This window comes from Capra hircus, chromosome 1, assembly GCF_001704415.2.
Source record: "Capra hircus breed San Clemente chromosome 1, ASM170441v1, whole genome shotgun sequence".
In the NCBI taxonomy this organism is placed as follows: Eukaryota; Metazoa; Chordata; class Mammalia; order Artiodactyla; family Bovidae; genus Capra; species Capra hircus.
Genome location: NC_030808.1, coordinates 130,089,230 through 130,106,418, shown reverse-complemented (window position 1 = coordinate 130,106,418; position 17,189 = coordinate 130,089,230). Strand labels below are relative to the sequence as shown.

The window sequence follows — 17,189 nt, the reverse complement described above, 5'->3', positions numbered from 1 at the left end:
TCTCTCAATTCCCAGAGAGAGTTATCCATCACATCAGACATACCTCAGTCATACCACATTCCTCTTGCACTTTTCACCTTGTCATTCACGTTGATCTCAATGAAATTATCACTCAGTGAGTCTCATGTCTGAAACTGGATCTTCATCTACGTTTCAAAAAGATAAGAGATCCAAATCTTAAAATGCTCATCTCCTAGTAAGAAAGGTCTTGTGTTATTCCCAGAGCAGGCATCTATAGTACTGGTGGTAACCACTAAACAGAAGCTGGAATCACTGAATTAATTGCTAACAGACATCGATGGTCACCACGAGGTGCCTTCACTGGGGTCTTCTTTCCACTTATCTTTCCTCTCCCAGCTGTGCTAAAACATTTAGCTGGGTGCCCAACTCTATCATTGTGTAGCATCAATTCTGATTCTGGCTTCAAAGGCACAATAATTCTCATTGTCAGGAGTACTCTCAGAAGACAAAAACCACTGAATACAAAAAGAAAAGGCAGGGAGAACAACTATCACAATTTCACCTGCGACCCCACTCTCCTTTTCAGGGGCCCATGCTGTGAAATTAATGTGCCAATGGTTTGCAGCAGTCTTCTCCCCACTACAAACTGTAACAAAACACAGGTCTGGAACTTCGCCTCAGAAGAAGAGACCCAATGCTTCCCCAAAGCCAAAGAAGCTGCAGCTTGCTTTAATCAGTGTCATATCACACCTAAAGACTAGGAATAGCAGTTGCAGGGTAGGAGTTCATTTATACATGGCTAGAGACACATGCAGAGAAGCAAAACAAAGTTCTATCTCCTTGCACTGTCCAGGTCTACCAAAAATCCCTTGGTAACTTGCCCTTTATAAGACTGAAGCCCCTATAACATGCACCATACATCAAAATTTATTTATTTCTCAATACTTTTGCGGGGGGGGGGGGGGGGGGGGGGGGACTGGAAATAAAGCATAGGCGGTAGCTGTTCTTTCTCAAGTCAAGTCACATCAAAATCTGTAATTAGCTTTCTCAAAAGTACATATTTCACTTTACTGCAATAAATGGAACATGAAATGCTTTCAAAGTCTCTACTTAACGTTCCTAAGAAGAACTGAATTTACCGCAAATAAATAAACAAAATTAGGGCTGGATCTCCTCTAGACTAAATCATTCTGCCCCAGGAGAGGTTACCTAAAGGGTCAGAACACTCCTCCAAGCAGAAGCTGGGGCATTCCCTTGTCAGCCACCTCCTCCCCAAGGTGGGGTGGGCAAGCCTCAAGTCTGTTTGGCAATACCAAAAGCAAAAAAACAAAACAGAAACCTCATACAGAGGATTGAAACCAACATGGATAATGCGTGCAGTGTTCAACCTTATGGTTAGAAAATAAAGTGGCACAAAAACACTTCTGTTTGGCCTGCGTGTTACAGGTCTCTTAGCCTTGTAACTATTTCCAACTCATTGGACTTAATAAAAATCAAATTAGACACTGCATAAAGAGCCCCGCACTCTGAAATGGGCCTAATAAAACGGAGAAAGAGATAATCATCTACCTACACTTTCGCGTATCCCCCACCTTCTATTCCTAGCCTTCACTAACCAGGCGACCTCCTCAGACACCTTGACACTGAAAAGCGGAGCGGGTCGGTCCTGGTGGACTGACTCTTGGGGATGGAGTAACTACCTACTTATCCAGAATCCAGGGCGCGCCGAAAATCACTCCAAGCTTCACGCTCATTGCCTCATTTAACCTTCTCAATCACCATGTAAGGCAAGAATTATCAGCTGTGTTCCACAAATAAAGAAACTGAGGCGCTGAGTTTTTACAAGCGGAGTCAAAGACCACAAAGGGCGAAGCCAGACTCCAACCAGGTTTATGAGGCTACCCTCCTCCCCTCCACCTTTATACTGGGATTTTAATTGGCGCCAACCAGTCCCGAGGCGGCTCGTCTGACCACTCTCAGGGCGCAGGTGAGGTCAGTTATCGGGGTTCCTCAGGTAGGGGGTCCTCAGGCGGGGGCTCCGGCCGACCCCTCCGTAAACCTAGAACGCCGCTCACCTTCCACAGCCGCCGCCTACCTCCCGCAGCGCGCTCAACCCGGCCGGCTCAGCCGCCTCCGGCCCCGCCTCTGCGACCGTTACCCTACCGTGGGAGGTCGGCCAATCGAGCAGGAGCTCATCGAGGAATCTGCCTCTGCACTGGCTGGAACACCGCAGCGATTTGCTCTGACCGCCCTGGGAGGCGGGTGCTGCCTCGCGCCCTCTGGTTGGCTCCGCGACTGGGGGCGGGGCTCACTTTTAGTGTAGACTGCAGTGCGCGGGGGAGGGGGAAGGGCTCTGCGCCTGCGCACTTCCATCTCCATCACTCCCTGGATCTTGGCTGAGCGCTGCAGTGCCTGGCGCTTGGAGGCCGCAAATAAGCGTGTTGATGACATTTTATCCTCCCGTTAAGCGTTTTCCAAATCTCGACGAAGGATCAGGTCAGACATCGAGCTCCCGAAATGCAAAAGTGGCTGACTGGAGATGCTCAAAGTGTACTTAGCGAGATAGGTATACACCCTGCAATTAACGGTGCAGTATGGTGGGCTTGATTAGAGAAAGGTGTGCAGGGCACAGACGGGAAAGAAAGGGAGGGTTACCTGGGTCACTGAACTCTTCCTCCTCCAGTGGATCTCAACCCTGGCTGCCCACTAGAATCACCTGGGGAAATTTGAAACGGATGCTCAGACCCCTGGCCAAGTATATCAGAATCAGACCCATGGGTCAATAGTTTGCTAAAGCTCCCCCAGGTGATTCCAGTGTGCAGCCAAGCCAAGGTAGGGAACTATCGCTACAAACCTGCTACTGCTGCTAAGTCGCTTCAGTCGTGTCCGACTCTGTGCGACCCCATAGACGGTAGCCCACCAGGCTCCCCCGTCCCTGGGATTCTTCAGGCAAGAACACTGGAGTGGTTTGCCATTTCCTTCTCCAATGCATGAAAGTGAGAAGTGAAAGTGAAGTCGCTCAGTCGTGTCCGACTCTTAGCGACCCCAAGGACTGCAGCCCACCAGGTTCCTCCGTCCATGGGATTTTCCAGGCAAGAGAACTGGAGTGGGGTGCCATTGCCTTCTCCAATCACTACAAACCTAGAGAGATGCATACAAAGAATGGTGAGTTCCCCAACAAAACAGATAGGAAAGACACTGAAACCACAGAAATGTGTTCAAGGGCAGAGGAGGGTGGGGTGGGAGGGGGTGATCAAAGGTTCTTTAAGTCTTAGTGCAGAAAAAAGTCAGCCAGAGGCAAAGTGATAGACAAGAAGCGACTTATTACGAGCAAGATGGGCAAGGGAGTGCTGCTCAGAGAGCTTAACAGGGCTACAGTTTTATAATCAAAGGAAAAGTGGGGAGGGGGAAAATGTCACCTTTTTCCTCATTCTTGAGTAGACGTCAGGCTTCCATCATCAGTTCCTCCTCCACATGATGCTGGGAGTTATTTTGACCCTACATGGTCGAACTGGGACTGTCATGGCTCAATGGAAATGAGAAAAAAAAGCAGTAATATATTCTAAAATATGGTAAATCATCTCAGCTCTCAGTATAGTGCCATTTTCCCTTATATTTTTGTTTTTAGTGTGTGCAGAGGAGTGTGTCCTGGTAATCGTTAATTTACTGACCTCACTGGGCAGGATGCATCTCACGCCACCATCATTTTATTCTTTGGGGACATGTCTCATGCTTCTGTTACCTGGCTTTGTTGCTAAGCAAGCCAGCTTTCTTGAGTGGTCATTGACTTACAGGAGTCTCCCGTACTTTTCCTTTACCTTCAATCCCCTAGTGGGATTAACTATTTAATCACATATTTTGGCCCTTTACTCTGTTCCTATGGGGATTTAGGGGAAAATTCACGTGCAAATTAAGCTAATAACTCCAACAAAACATGTTATTATAATGCCTAGTTCACAAGTGCTCAGTAAACCTTACTCTTTTTTTCTGTAATTAAATCTGGGCTCCTTTGGTACAGCTCATATCCACTCTCCCTAAAAATCGAACTTCCAAAGCATTGGCCAATATAATAGGCTTCCTGAGGAAGCTGAGGAGTGTGTTGTGTCATTGGAGAGTCAGAGGAAGAAGGCCTTAGCAGATGCACTAAGGAGCTCGGACTTTGTCCTGGAGGTGATGGGGAACCATAGATGAGTTTTCAAAAGAAGTATAAAGTGGAAAGGCTTTTGTTTGGGGATTTTCAAGCCTAACTTTCTTGCATCCTGATATAAAGGTAAAAACTAAAACGAAAAAAAAAAAATCACTCCACAGGGTACAAATACTGCTTTTTTTCCATGAAAGGAAATTATCTAAATCCTCTAATGATCACTTTAATAAATTCAGAATCTACAAATAGGGGCCTTGTCCACCCTTTTCGAAAACTCACGGCAGGTTAAGCGACCCCGAAATTCCCAAGGTAAAATCCGGCTGCCAAACACCTGAAGGGGAGGTCTGGCAGCCACTGTCATTGCACCTTGTAGCCACACGATGTCACTGTTGACAACCTGTACCTTCCAGTTGGTCAAAGGATGCAGGTCAGTAGCGTTACAGGTCCCACAGTGGCCAACAGGGATCTCCCATGGAGGGCATCAGTCACGGTGTCTCTCACAAGGAGGTCTCAGGGTCACAGCTTTTAGGGGTCAACTTTCAGGTCCATACTCAGCCTTCTTCCAGGCAGCTGGACCCACTGTGAGTTTGATCTCTATGTCTATCTGCCCATGGAAACATGTCCTCACCTTACCACCACCCCCTGCCCATTCCATACTCAGCTACTTACACTAGCAATGGTTGGCAGATTTTCATCTTCAACACTTGGAACACAAAGAATCTCACTTCTTGACTTTTCCAGGGTAATATGGGAACTTACCCTCTTTTCTGAGCATCGCTGCTTAATTATAGGTAGGAGGCCAAATATCATTGGTCAATTAGGATTATTTGAGCTATAAATAGAATAGAACACTGAATGAAACTGTCTTCTTAAGCAATAAGAAAATTGTTATCTCATATAACAGTCGTCCAGAGGCAACATAGACTTTGGACTAGGTTGATTCAGTGGTTCAACAAGCTATCAAGGACAAGTTACTGGAAAGTAAAGGCTATCAAGTTTATCAAATTATCAAGGAAGAGTTTTCCCTCTGTTCTGCTGTAAACATAGTAAGTTTCAAATTCAAATGAAACTGCTGGTCCAGATGTCTACCAGGAGCACTCAGGACCACATGCTTCCTTTTCCATCTGAAATCTATACTTCTGATTTTTTGAGCCAATTAGGTCACTTAGGCACACACTCTGCCTCCAATGAGGAGCGGCCTGGCAAACGTACAGATGATTTAAGCCTGAGTTCCAGAAGGGAGAAGGAGTTAGCATAATTGGAATTAGCAGTGGGGTGGGTGCTCCTTGAGTCACATGGGTTGTAAGGTGGAAGCATGGCTGCTGGGTAAAACTGGAGTCCTATAAGGATTGAGAGGAAAATGGACACTAGACGGACAATCACCAATATCCTTCAAAATTTTCAAAGCACAAAAAGACTGATTATTTTCTAATTACTAACAATACAACCTCTCTCTATTCGCTTCTGGATTTTGTATGTAGCAAGTAGAGGGAAGGAAGCTCTATAACATGTGCTCCAAAGGAATTCCTTCTTATGAGCCTGAAGGCCTTTCTAGCTCTTCTGTTTGCTAGCAAAGGAAGGACTCTGCACACAAGTTCAGTCATTAGCTCAGTGTCCTGCTGCGCTGGTCTCAAGAGTCTTCTATGGGCCTCATCTACCCACCAGGATTCAAATGGCTCGAACACTCATTTAACATTTGTTCATTTACAGAAACTTATTATGCAACTGTTATGTATCCCAGATTCAATGTGATACTGTTATGGATATGGTGGTGAGTAAACAGGTGCAGTTCCTTCCCATGTGGAGAGAATAGGGTTATGTGCAGGAGACCCCTCTGAAGAAGTGACATTTAAGCTGAGATCCAAACCCTGTCTTCATTTCATCTTACTGCTTTCCTTTGTGCTTTGACCTCCCAGTAGAATTTACAGCCTGTATTAGCAATTAGATCTATTTTCTAAACTTCTAAACTGACTCTCAAATTCTGTCCTGGGTATAGAACTATCAGGTGACTCCCCACAACAAGGAGTATACCACATATGAGTGGCATTTGGTGATGAGTTCTTGAAGATTCTTTGACCTACAAGTCATTCAGACTTAGAATCCTTTATTACACTAATACGTTTGGTCTGCACTTCCCCATGAGAATTTGAACTCCTGGGGACATGGATCATACCTTACTAAACTTTTTCCAGAACCTAGCTTTGTCCCTGGCACATAGTAGGTACTCAATACAGTGCCGAATTATCTTGTTAAATTTGAGTCAGATTTATTCAGCAGCATTCTCCTTCATTAGCCATTTTCCAGTATGAAAGACAATCAGCAAACAGCTCAGGCAAATATATTAATAACAAATGCTCAAGAATCCATATAGAGTGACAATAGTTGCATGAATTGAGCCCTTAAAATGTTTCAGGCTCTGGGCTAGCATACTCATTTTTCAACCTGTTGACTCTTCACAACTTTAATGTAAGTACATTGTGTTTACAAATTTATTGTGTTTACAAATGACGAAATTCAAAGGAGAAGTTTAGGAAAATGACTTGCTACAGTCACACTGCTATTATAGTATATGGCAGATCCAGGATCTGAAACCAGCATTCAGGCTCCATTAACCACTTCATTAACCAGTTGACCATACCACTTCTCAGGATGGGCATCTACTCTACCACGAGATTGGTGTATGTGCTTATTCCAACTTGCAATTATTCCATCTGTCTGTTGATGAGTTACCTATTGATGCATAACAAATCACCCCTATTCATAGCAGCTTAAAGCAAAATTTATCTCAAAGTTTCTGTGGGTCAGGAATAAAGGAATAGCTTAACTGGAAGGTCTGGACAGAATCTCTCATGAGATGAAGGTGCTGTCAACACACCTTCAGGAATGGTGTTATCTGGCCAGGAATACAGTTATCTCAAGATTCAGGTGGACTAAAGGATCCATTTCCAAGCTCACTTGTGTGGTTGTCAGCTGGCCTCAGTTCGATCCTTGTTAAGTGGGCCTCTCCACAGGCTGCCTGAGTGTCCACATACATGACAGCTTCCCACAGAGGAAGTGAGGAAGAGAATACCTGAGCACCTAAGACAGAAGTTGATGTCTTTTCCGTAACCTGATCGTGGATGTGACATAGCGTCACTCCTGCTGTATGCTACTGATTGCACAAGCCAAACCTGCTGAAACATGGGTGAGTGCAATACCAGGATGTGGACACTAAGGAGTAGGGGTCTTTGGGAGACATCTTGGAGGAAATCCCTCAGTCCGTTGGCTCATTTTTGTGACTGCCTTCTCCTCTAGAACGTAAACTTCACGAGTGAGGAAAAGCCATCAGTGCTTCTCATTGCTATATCCCCTCAGATGGTGACCTGCCATATAACACACTGTCAATAAATACTGAATAAATGTAATGATGATGGTGATATTGTTATCAAATTAAGTTGTATGGACCCCACTCAGCCCTAGCCTGGCCTGCACTCTCTGCCTCACCAGAGGGTTCTTTTTCCCTTTGAGTCTGAATGAATAAGAAAACCAAAGCTGAGATGGACATAGCACAAGCTTTATTCAGTGGCCAAAGAACAGAGAAGTAGGAACTAAGTTCACAGGTGAACTTCTTGCCTATGTGGTAAGAGAGATTTAATTTTAAAGAATAAAGACAAAGGGAGGAGAAGTGAGGCTACTGATGGGGAGGCCTATGCATTGGTCTACCAGGGAAGGGGCAGGGCTTTTTCCAAGGGAGTGGGGTAACACCCCGTTTTTATCGTTTTAGGTCCTTATTGTCTGCTCATGGAAGCTGATAGGTGTGTCATTTAATACACTAACTATATGTAGTTAAATCAATGTATACTGAGACTCTGGGTCTGTTGTAGGTCAAATTCGTCATCACCATCTTGGTCCCAGCTGGTTCCATCTGGCTTTTTTTAAGATTTTTCTTTTAATGTGGATCATTTTTAAAATCTTTATTGAATTTGTTACAATACTGCTTGTTTTATGCTTTGGTTTTTTGGTTACAGGCATGTGGGATCTTAGGTCCACAGCCAGGGATTGAACTGGTTCCCCCTGCATTGGAAAGCAAAGGGTTAATCACTGGACACCAAGAAAGTCCCCATCTGGTTTTTTCATTTATAGATTCCTTTCTTATCTCTGAACATTTTAACTTGAAGATTTAGGCTAACTCCTGCTAAAGGCAAGGGCTGGAGGGTTGAGCAAAGACATAGAGCAGCTCTAGAAACAATATGAATGCCAAAGTATGAGCTTCCTATAATCCCGTCTTACTCTCACACAAATTCCCAGTTGGCACTTATGGTACCATGTATGTAATTTTTAAAAGCAGAACTATATCATGGCCAAGAGTATTTACTCATGTATACTCATGTGGACAATGACTGAAATCATGAAATTAAAAGATGCTTGCTCCTTGGAAGGCAAGCTATGCCAAGACCAGACTGTGTATTAAAAAGCAAAGACATCAGTTTGCCGACAAGTGTCCCTATAGTCAGAGCTATGGTTTTTCCAGTAGTCATGTACAATGTGACAGTTGGGCCATAAAGAAAGCTGAGTGCTGAAGAATTGATGCTTTCAAATTGTGGTGCTGGAGGAGACTCTTGAGAGTTCTTTGGACTGCAAGGAGATCAAACCAGTCAATCCTAAACGAAATCAACACTGAATATTGATTGGAAGGTCTGATGCTGAAGGTTCAATACTTTGGTCACCTGATATGAAGAGCCAATTTCTTGGAAAAGACCCTGATGCTGAGAAAGACTGAAAACAAAGGGAGAAGCGGGCAGGAGAAGATGAGATGGTTAGATAACATCACTGTTCATGAATCTGACCAAACTCTGGGAGATAGTGGAGGACAGAGTGATAGAAATAAAATAGGACAGTTATAGTTAGTTGTAGAAGTTCCAGTAGGGGACTGCAGAGAGAGAAGGAAACCTGGTAAACCTTGGGAGGACACTGTAAGTTAATGATCACTCAAGAAAGCAACTGGAACACTGTTCAACAAAGCAGGCTTGTTCGTTGTTGTTTAGTCACGACGTTGTGTCTGACCCTTTGCCACCCCATGGACTGCAGCAGGCAGTGCTTCTGGCTTCCCTGTGCTTCACTATCTCCCTGAGTTTGCTCAAACTCCTGTCCATTGAGTTGGTGTTGACATCCAACCATCTCATCCTCTGTCATCCCCTTCTCTTGCCCTCAATTCTTCCTAGCATCAGGGTCTTCTCCAATGAGTCAGCTGTTTGAATCAGATGGCCAAAATACTGGAGCTTCAGCTTTAGCAATAGTCCCTCCAATGAATATGCATGATTCGTTTCCTTTAAGATTGACAGGTTTGATCTCCTTGCAGTCCAAGGAACTCTCAAGAGTCTTCTCCAGCACCACAATTTGAAGCATCAATTCTTCGGTGCTCAGCCTTGTTTATGGTCCAATTCTCACATCCATCCATGACTACTGGAAAAACCATACTTTTGAATATATGGACCTTTGTAAGCAGAGTGATGGCTCTGCTTTTTAATACATTGTCTAAGGTTTGTCATAGCTTTCCATCCAAGGAGCAGGTGTCTTTTAATTTCATGGCTGCAACCACCTTCCCCAGTGATTTTGGAACACAAGTAAATAAAATTGGCTACTGTTACCACTTTTCCCCCCATATATTTGCCATGAAGTGATTGGACTGGATGCCATGATCTTAGTTTCATGAATGTTGAGTTTCAAGCCACCTTTTTCACTCTCCTCTTTCACGCTTATCAAGAGGCTCTTTAGTTCCTCTTTGCTTTCTGCCATTAGAGTGGTATATTCTGCATATCTGAGGTTGTTGTTATTTCTCCCGGCAATCTTGATTCCAGCTTGTGATTCATCCAGCCCTGCATTTCACATGATGTACTCTGTGTGTAAGTTAAATAATCAGGGTGACAATATGCAGCCTTGAAATACTCCTTTACTGCTTTTGAACCAGTCCATTGTTCCATGTCCAGTTCTAACCATTGCTTCTTGACCTGCATACAGGTTTTGTAGGAGGCAGGTAAGGTGGTCTGCTATTCCCATTGCTTCTAAGAATTTTCCAGTTTGCTGTGATCCACACAGTCAAAGGATTGGAGTAGTTAATGAAGCAGATGTTATTCTGAAATTCCCTTTCTTTTTCTATGATTCAATAGATGTTGGCAATTTGACTCACTTAACTATAAAACCATGTCAGTATTCTTGCTTTGAGAACTCCATGAACAGTATGAAAAGGCAAAAAGATAGTACACTGAAAGATGAACTTCCCAGTTTGGTAGGTGCCCAACATGCTACAGGAGATCAGTGGAGAGATAACTCCAGAAAGAATGAAGAGACAGAGCCAAAGCAAAAACAACACCTAGTTGTGGATGGGATTGGTGATAGAAGCAAAGTCCAATGCTGTAAAGAGCAATATTGCATAGGAACCTGGAATGTCAGTTCCATGAATCAAGGCAAATAGGAAATGGTCAAACAGGAAATGGCAAGAGTGAACATTGACATTTTAGGAATCAGTGAACTAAAATGGACTGGAATGGGTGAATTTAACTTAGATGACCATTATATCTACTACTGTGGGCAAGAATTTCTTAGAAGAAATGGAGTACACATCATGGTCAACAAAAGAGCCTGAAAAGCACTACTTGGATGCAATCTCAAAAATGACAGAATGATCTCTGTTCATGTCCAAGGTAAACCATTTAATATCACAGTAATCCAAGTCTATGCCCTGACCAGTAATGCTGAAGAAGCTGAAGTTGAACAGTTCTATGAAGACCTACAAGACCTTCTAGAACACCCAAAAAAGATGTAATTTTCATTATAGGGGTCTGGAATGCAAAAGTAGGAAGTCAAGAAACACCTGGAGTAACAGGCAAATTTGGCCTTGGAGTACAAATGAAGCAGGGCAAAAGCCAACAGAGTTTTGCTTTATTGACTATGCCAAAGCCTTTGACTGTGCGGATCACAATAAACTGTGGAAAATTCTGAAAGAGATGGGAATACCAGACCATCTGACCTGCCTCTTGAGAAACCTGTATGCAGGTCAGGAAGCAACAGTTAAAACTGGACATGGAACAACAGACTGGATCCAAATAGGAAAAGGAGTCCATCGAGGTTGTATATTGTCACCCTACTTGATTAACTTACATGCAGAGCACATCATGAGAAACGCTGGACTGGATGAAGCATAAGCTGGAATCAAGATTGCCGGGAGAAATATCAATAACCTCAGATATGCAGATGACACCACCCTTATGGGAGAAACTGAAAAAGAACTAAAGAGCCTCATGATGAAAGTGAAAGATGAGAGTGAAAAAATTGGCTTAAAGCTCAACATTCAGAAAACTAAGATCATGGCATCTGGTCCCATTACTTCATGGCAAATAGTTGGGGAAACAGTGAAAACAGTGACAGACTTTATTTTCTGGGGCTCCAAAATCAGTGCAGATGGTGACTGCAGCCATGAAATTAAAAGACGCTTGCTCCTTGGAAGAAAAGTTATGACCAACCTAGACAGCATATTAAAGACCAGAGACATTACTTTGCTGACAAAGGTCCAGCTAGTCAAAGGTATGGTTTTTCCAGTAGTCATGTATGGATTTGAGAGTTTGATTATAAAGAAAGCTGAGTGCTGAAGAACTGAAGCTTTTGAACTGTGGTGTTGGAGAAGATTCTTGAGAGTCCCTAGGAGTGCAAGGAGATCCAACAAGTCCATCCTAAAGGAAATCAGTCCTGAATATTCATTGGAAGGACTGATGCTGAAGCTGAAACTCCAAAACTTTGGCCACCTCATGAGAAGTGACTCATTTGAAAAGACCCTAAGGCTGGGAAACATCCAAGGCAGGAGGAGAAGGGGACGACAGAGGATGAGATGACTGGATCGCATCACCAACTCAAAGGACATGAGTTTGAGTGAACTCTGGGAGTTAGTGATGGACAAGGAGGGCTGGCGTGCTACAGTCCATGGGGTCGCAGAGTCAGCAGGACTGAGTGACTGAACTGAACTATAAAACCATAAACAAAACCAAAAGATATGCTCCAGGCCATTAGATGGAAGAAAAATGTCACCACCCTTCTAGTAATTTGATAATCCTAGTTTGACCTCATAGCATCAGACATGTCTCTACCTATTAAGAAGGAGGAGCTAGTGAAGGAGGAGCTCACAATGTATGCCTTACATCTGCATCTATGTCTACTTGAAGAAGATGGTCTCTTCCCCTCCCCCCTTTTTTTCATTATAAAATTGTAGCTCATTCAATCCTCAGGGCAGAGCTCCTTTGCCTGTCCGCTTGCATCTCTTATAAGCATGCTATATTAATAAATCTACTTCTTGCCTATCACTTTGCCTCTCGCTGAATTACTGCACTGAGACACAAAGAACTTGAGCCTTAGGAAGTCCAGGCACCAGGTGACTGACTCTAATTAAAAGATTATGGGTTCAAGTCCAAAGTTGGGTTTTGGTGCTGCTTGAGTCCCAGTCATGTGAGTTAAGGTCCTAAACTGGGTTTTGGCTGGGTTTGACTCCTGGTGTCATGGGCTAGAGTCCCAAACTGGGCTTTGGATGGTTTCAAGTCCTGGCTTCATGCGTTCAGTTTCCAAACTACGTTTTGGCTGGGGTTGAGTCCCAACATGTAGATTCCAGTCCCCTTTTGAGGTAAATGGATTCAAGAGGAGCCTGGCATGCTACAGTCTATGGGGCTGCAAAGAGTTGAACATGATTCAGCAACTGAACAACAACAATAAATATGATTTCTGTATATAACTATAGAAGGTGGAGCTGGAAGCAAACATAGCAAATTCATGAAAATGTTGGCCTTTGGGGAGGAGAAGAAAGTAAAGGTATTAGGGTTGAAAGTCAAATACCAATTTATTTTCAGTATTTCCTTCTACTAGTGAAACAGGAGGGAAGGGGGAAGGGTACAACATTTAAACAATGACATAGCTATAGGTCATGATAAAAACTGGCTAGGACCAACTAGCTCCAAGATGGTGGAAGATTCGACTTCCAATAGACCTTAAGCCTCACTATACACTGATTCTATTCATTAGCTAAATGACACACTCAACAGCACCATGAGTTCCAAGCTAATCATAAAACGCCAAAAAGTAGGCAGTGCCCAATTCCTGGAAATCTTCACTCCTTCCCTGAAATAGTTGAAATAATCCTGCCACTCATTAGCCTATGAAATTACCCAGATAATAAAAACTAATCACACCATATTTTGGATATTCTCATCTTCTGAGATGGCCCACACTCTGTCTGTGGAGTGAAAAAAAAAAGTGAAAATGAAGTGGCTCAGTCGTGTCCGACTCTTTGCGGGCCCATGGACCAGAGCCTACCGGGCTCCTCCATCCATGGGATTTTCCAGGCAAGAGTACTGGAGTGGGTTGCCATTTCCTTCTCCAGAGGATCTTCCCGACCCAGGGATTGAACCCAGGTCTCCCACATTGTAGGCAGAGGCTTTACAGTCTGAGTCACCAGGGAAGTCTTGTGTTTCTGTCCAAATAAATTCACTTATCTATCACTTTGCCTCTCACTTTATTCTTTCTGCATCGAGAACCTGAGCTTCATTACGTCCTGAGACCCACTGTGTGATCTAAATTAAAAAGCCACGGGTTCAAGATCCAACCTGAGTTGCACAGTCTCATTGGGATTTTCTACTGAGCCAATATTTAAGAATGGTCAATTCTGGTGGTGGGAATATAAGCATTTTTCTGTTAGTTCGGTTCAGTCACTCAGTCGTGTCCGACTCTTTGCGACCCCATGAATTGCAGCACGCCAGGCCTCGCCAACTCCTGGAGTTCACTCAGATTCAGGTCCATCGAATCGGTGATGCCATCCAGCCATCTCATCCTCTGTCGTCCCCTTCTCCTCTTGCCCCCAATCCCTCCCAGCATCAGAGTCTTTTCCAATGAGTCAACTCTTCGCATGAGGTGGCCAAAGTACTGGAGTTTCAGCTTTAACATCATTCCTTCCAAAGAACACCCAGGGCTGATCTCCTTCAGAATGGACTGGTTGGATCTCCTTGCAGTCCAAGGGACTCTCAAGAGTCTTCTCCAACACCACAGTTCAAAAGCATCAATTCTTCGGCACTCAGCCTTCTTCACAGTCCAACTCTCACATACATACATGACTACCGGAAATTTCTCAAAGTAAACCAGATGCAGATTTTTGTCTTAAGTAATTGAAACACAAGCCTCGGAATGCTCCTTAGACACTTTAAAGGTGCCTTCCCTTGGTTCTTTGGTCTAAGTAAGAGTGAACCTATAAACCCCACTCTCCAGATGACTCAGAACAAAATCTATTTTCTTCTAAATCTGCAAATGTTTCTGGTGTGAAGTTTATAAATTCATCTTGACTGATCCTTCTCCACTTTCTGTGTTTTGTGTCGGGAGAGCAGAGGCTCTTTGTGCTGAAGGAGAGAGGCCCAAGCAGCAGCAGCCTGGCTGGAGCAGGAGCCTGGTTACTGGACTCATGCTGACACACAGTCCGCTGAGTCAGAATCCTGGGCTCTTGAACGTCTCTGTGCAGCTTCCATTCACACAGAGCCAACAGTCAGCTGGACCAATACTGGAAGGGCACGTGGGAAGGTTAAACCTGTAGGTATCAGGTGATGTAACTTTTCCCTTTAATTTTGATGTCCATTCTTGCTGTTTAAGAAGTAATTTCAGAAAATCCATTAATTCATTAACAATTCCCTTTTCCAAAGGAGGCCTAATGAAAGCATAGACTACTGTGAATGAAAGCAGTTTTAGGCGCTCTCTTAAAATAAATCACTGACGTCTGTGGGTGGGCTGGTGTGAAGTAGTTTGAGGGGCTACAGCAACAAACATCTGGGCACTTCTCGGGAAACAAGAAAACAATCTGCGAGTGCAAATAAAGTCAAGAGCAGGATCACCAGGTGAGTATGTTTCACACTCAGGTCAACACCTTTCACGGTGTTTTGTTCACACTTTCTTTTCCTAACAATCCTCTTTGATAACAAGTGGCCATACCTCCAGTGTGCTGGGCCCAGGGAATAAGTAGGTAGAAAAGACAGCCTAGACTGGTATGTTCCTTAATTCCAGATACCCCAGAAACTATACCCAAGAAGGAAACATTGGTGTGGAATAAGCCAGCGGCGAAATGAGACTGCCTCACCTATTCAGGGGACAGACTTGAATGCACTTGATGAGTGGGCTGAACCCCTCTGCACTCTGGGGCCCTTAAGCTAGGGGCTCCCCAGACCCCCAAGACAGGATCTATATTCATGCACAATACTTTTCTAACAGCAGACTCTGATAATATGACCTTCTAAAATTCTGCAGGCTGGCTTCATGTGCTGGCCCTGCAACTTCTGTAGGGCTTTGAGTCTCTGTAAAATGGGAATAACTACTGGACTGTTGTGAGAACTGCAGGCAATACTATACAAGGCACAAAGCAAGCATTCAATAAATTATACCTTATCGGTCTTGTAAAAGATATTCTGATTCCTAAAGTTTTACAAGAAAATATGATCCTTCACTAAACAATATTTTTCAGCTGCTGCCCAACCAGGGTTTCCTGGCCCTCACCCAACAATTCACAAGTGTTTCTCAGAAGATCTAAGGACAAGAAAAAGGAATTAGGGACGCATCTTCATCTATTTCTGGAAATTTCCACGCTGGGGCCTTTTGCCTTCTTCTCTATCTCCCTGGTTCATTCTTTCAATCATCATTTATTGAAAAGTCTCTATTCAAGACACTAGTGCAGAAGAAAATGCAAATATGAAAAGTCTTTGTCTCCAGGGAGCTTTCAATACAAGAGCAAACAAGAAATCAGTGCTCTCTAAGCAGAATCCCTGTAACATAATTTCCCTAGGAATTCAGTCCATTACTTTGAAGACTAGTTAACCTAATCAACAGATTCTTCTTTATTGTTTCTCAACTGCTGTTCTCTCAGATACTTGCTCAGCATCCTCACTACCAATCCCAGAGGTGAAACAATCCTTCTTTACCTTAACACCAGGCTGAGGGAAGAAATATACACTGGGACCTGCATGTCCCTTTGCCCTCCTATCTTGAGAACCCTTTCACATGTTTGTTTTGCTGCTGAATCCACTTTTCACGGGGACCACTCACTGCTCTTTTCAGATGGCCCACTCACCCATCCCCTCCTCTGCAGTGATTGCTGTCTCTTCCTTAACGAAAATCAAGGCCACCTGAAACATTACTCAGGTCTACTCTTCATTCATTCCACAACACTTATCAGAGCATAGTAGGAGCCTGCACTGTGCAGACGTGGGAGCTGCTACAGTGAGAACCAAGCGGCCGTGGTCCTTGACTTCACAGACCTCAGCCTACTATTAAGCTGCGAGGGAGCCACTCTCCCTCCAACTCTTTGCTACCCCATGGGCTGTAGCCCGCCAGGCTCCTCTGTCCATGGGATTCTCCAGGAAAGAATACTGGAGTGGGCTGTGGTGCTTCCTCCAGGGGATCTTCCCAACACAGGTTTCCCTCATTGCTGGCAGATTCTTTACGGCTGAACCACCGAGGAAACCCTGTTATGCTGTACATTCAACAAAGATTACACGAATATTTGCACAACTTGAACAGAACTGAGAATTCCAGGTGTTGCAAGCCTTAGGATAGTTTTTCTTAGGAAATGACATTTGACGAACAATCTCAATCTCAATGGAAGTTAACTAAGGGAAGAGGCAGGGAGGAGCGTCCAGGCAAAGGGAAGAGCATCTGCAGAGGCCCTGGGCTGAAGGACTTCACATCATTCGAGGATCTATCTAAACGAAGCCAGGGGAGACTGGGCCAACATCATACACGGGGCCTCATGCCCATCCTAACGAGTTTTGATCTTCCTAGGAGTAATCAGAAGCCTTACAGAGTTTCAAGGAGACAATGCTATGATCGTTTTTACCTGCCCCGTGGCTTCAGAGCAGGCAAGGTCTGGTTTTGCCTACCCGGTTCACTCCCGCGTCCAGCCAGCGCCCGCTGTCAGCTGGTTCTTACCGAGGCGTCTCGGGAACGAGTAAGAGTGCAAAGCCTGCCGCGCGGACCGCGGGCGGGGCTGGTCGCCGCGCGGGGGAGGGGCGGGCGGCGGTCGGCGCTGGGCACCTCGGGG

General features: G+C 44.4%; 1 protein-coding gene across 6 annotated transcripts in view; it reads right to left on the bottom strand.

Annotated features, from left to right (window-relative positions):
- CEP70 (centrosomal protein 70) overlaps nucleotides 1-17,185 on the bottom strand; it is a 97,280-nt gene extending 80,095 nt beyond the window's left edge. For 3 of the 6 annotated variants that reach the window (XM_018049904.1, XM_018049913.1, XM_018049915.1), the window contains exons 1-2: nucleotides 2,037-2,102; nucleotides 44-146 (exon numbers count right to left, since the gene is read on the bottom strand). The gene's annotated coding sequence lies outside the window, so the exon portion shown is untranslated. Of the gene's footprint in view, nucleotides 1-43; nucleotides 147-2,036; nucleotides 2,254-16,985 lie in introns of those variants that run through there. The other 3 variants (XM_018049916.1, XM_018049909.1, XM_018049919.1) reach the window with 3 other exon arrangements.